At 32.6% G+C, this 2,500-nt stretch overlaps 1 protein-coding gene across 4 annotated transcripts in view; it reads left to right on the top strand.

Annotated features, from left to right (window-relative positions):
• ATP8A (ATPase phospholipid transporting 8A1) overlaps positions 1 to 2,294 on the top strand; it is a 136,229-nt gene extending 133,935 nt beyond the window's left edge. For all 4 annotated transcript variants that reach the window (XM_086536331.1, XM_043027272.2, XM_086536313.1 and 1 more), the window contains one exon: positions 1 to 2,294. This exon is cut by the window's left edge and continues 1,057 nt beyond it. The gene's annotated coding sequence lies outside the window, so the exon portion shown is untranslated.
• Positions 2,295 to 2,500: the final 206 nt, after the last annotated feature.

Below are 2,500 nucleotides of genomic sequence, written 5' to 3' on the forward strand. Positions count from 1 at the left end.
CAGTTGATGATATATGCAAAGAAAGACTTTGAATTGTTCATAAGGGGAGAGTATGTATAATAAAGAAAATAAAAGAATTCTAAATGCAAGAAAATTATGGAAAATTTGAATGGTGATTTGTGTGTAATACTTGTATAATATCACTTAATTTGTCCTTGCTTTATATAAAAAAAATACACATGTAGGTTTTTCATTGTGCACTAACTATCAACTAATTGGAAGTAAGACCTAACTTGTCAAATAAATGGGAGTTTTAAATTTGAACAGCACACTCTGATCCTGGCACTAGTAACCAAGACTTATAGTAAAGGATGCTCTTCACACAATGCAGTTATTTATGTCAGTGATATGAAGTCTCTTTCTATCTGAAAATTACATCCTGAATATGTAATGGAAATTACGCTGGTTTCATTCGCAATGCTGAAGTTGCAAATGGGTACAGTTGTATTCTATGTATGATTTTGATAAACTAGGAAGAACATGAACTGAAAATAGGATTAAATCAATAATTGTCCAGCCAATTTTACAGACTTTGTATAGGAATTTGAGTAGTAACTTTCTATAGATGAAGACTATAAATTTTTCTTCAAATGAAGGTATTGCACATGGCTATCATTATCATCAACTAAGAGAACTTGTCATTTAATTAGAGTAGGATCCTCCATGTAAAAAAAATGAAGCCCCACTTGTGCCTGATAGTCCAAGATGATGTACCTAGGTGTTGAAATGAGACAAGCAGTTTAGAAGAATTTAGAGAAAGTGAGAAAAAAAATAAGATAAAAATAAAATCTACTTTTTATACTAGTAAGACTTTGGTATTACTGAACAACACAGGTGCATAGAGCCAAGAGGTATATACTGGCTTATTGGTCAAGCCCATCTGGACTATTGTAGGTGTTTTGGGAAGGCATCATTGGCACTTAAGATAAAAGAGCAAAATCTAATTGCAGACTTGTTTTGTAAACTAATGCAAGTATATTATGAAAAGAGGGATTTTGATACTAAAAAAACTGTTTATGCAGTGGTTCTTGAGTATAGGTAAGAAATATTGTAAAGCTGTGTTTATTAAATTAGATCATTCTTTCATTTGATTATATTGTATAAACAGATCTCATGTCATGGAAGATAGACCTCTTCAAGTTGATGATGGTAGTTAGAAGTAATATGGAAGCTTTGCAATCTTCCATGGTCACTATACCATAAAGGTCACAGGATGTTTTTCCGTGTGATATGTTCCTTCCTACAAATATGACATTTTTCCAGTAGGGAATTTATATGTGGTCTGCTATATGGATTGTGTCTGTGTTGTCTAGTTACGATGGGTGTGTGTCACTGTGTGTGGCCCTTTGCAGTGATCCTTATTCTGGCCTGCCGTCATGCATCTCTTGCCGATTCATCTTTTGTGATTGACTTAACGGTACAATTCTTCACTTTAGATGAATGAGAGTAAAAGTAACAAGATAAAATAAATTCTTTCATACTGCACCCTTAAATACCAAGAGAGGATGTTCTATAGTCAATTGTGCCAGGATAAGTTGGTATATTAGTCAACTCTTGTCACATACACTAAATTTTTAATGTACTTAATGGAAAGAAAAAATATAAAGATTTAGGTTTATTGAAAAAATGATGTGTATTTGTCCTCTATTCTTGTTTCATATGTATGTGTGTTATGTGTGTGTGTTTGTATGTATGTATATGGCAATGAGACAGATAGGATATTTACCTGTCTGTCTATTGACTTCCTTGTGGTATTGGGCGCTGAATATCAAATCACCTGCTCTGTGTCCGTGGGTTATCGTACGACATGTCAGACAAATGCCTGAAGTCCCTAGATAGTATTGACATTTATCTGAGGTTATCCCCTACTTTACCTTTGATATTATATATCTAATAATAAGTTATCAGAATGCAATGAGTAGTATGACAGAGTATTTCTTAAAAAAGCTTCACATCATTGTAAGTTGAGTTTAAGCTACCTGATAGATAAATATTATATTTTGCATAATCAGCTTTATATGTTTTTCACTGAATTCCCTTCCCTCCACCTGCCCCTTCCCCTGTTTGATTTAATATATTAAATTATAAATATTTTATTCCCCAAGAAGCAAGAAAAGCAAGGATTCTTGCAATATGTAGTTGATGGGTAACAGAAAACAGTGCAGATATTGTTGACTTGTGGAGCTTCATTTAATATTTTTGTAACATATAACATGTTCAAAATATTCAGGCAGGTCTTAATATTGTGTTGTGCATGTATCAAAGGAATTCTAATTACATGGTTATAAGTCTTGTGGTATTGTTTGATTAACACCTTATACTATTATAAGATAGATGTGTGAGTACATGGAAAATTGATAGATGAATAATGAAAATAATTTTTTCAGTGATTTATCTGCTACTAAGAATCAAGCAAGCTAATAGATCAGCCAAGTCTAAACAATTGACTTTTACCGAGAAATAATGATCTAAAAACCACACCACTCACGCCATATTTTTG

The sequence above is a fragment of the Penaeus japonicus genome, unplaced genomic scaffold, assembly GCF_977035675.1.
Source record: "Penaeus japonicus unplaced genomic scaffold, GWHDUDI00000001_assembly GWHDUDI00000001, whole genome shotgun sequence".
NCBI lineage: Eukaryota > Metazoa > Arthropoda > Malacostraca > Decapoda > Penaeidae > Penaeus > Penaeus japonicus.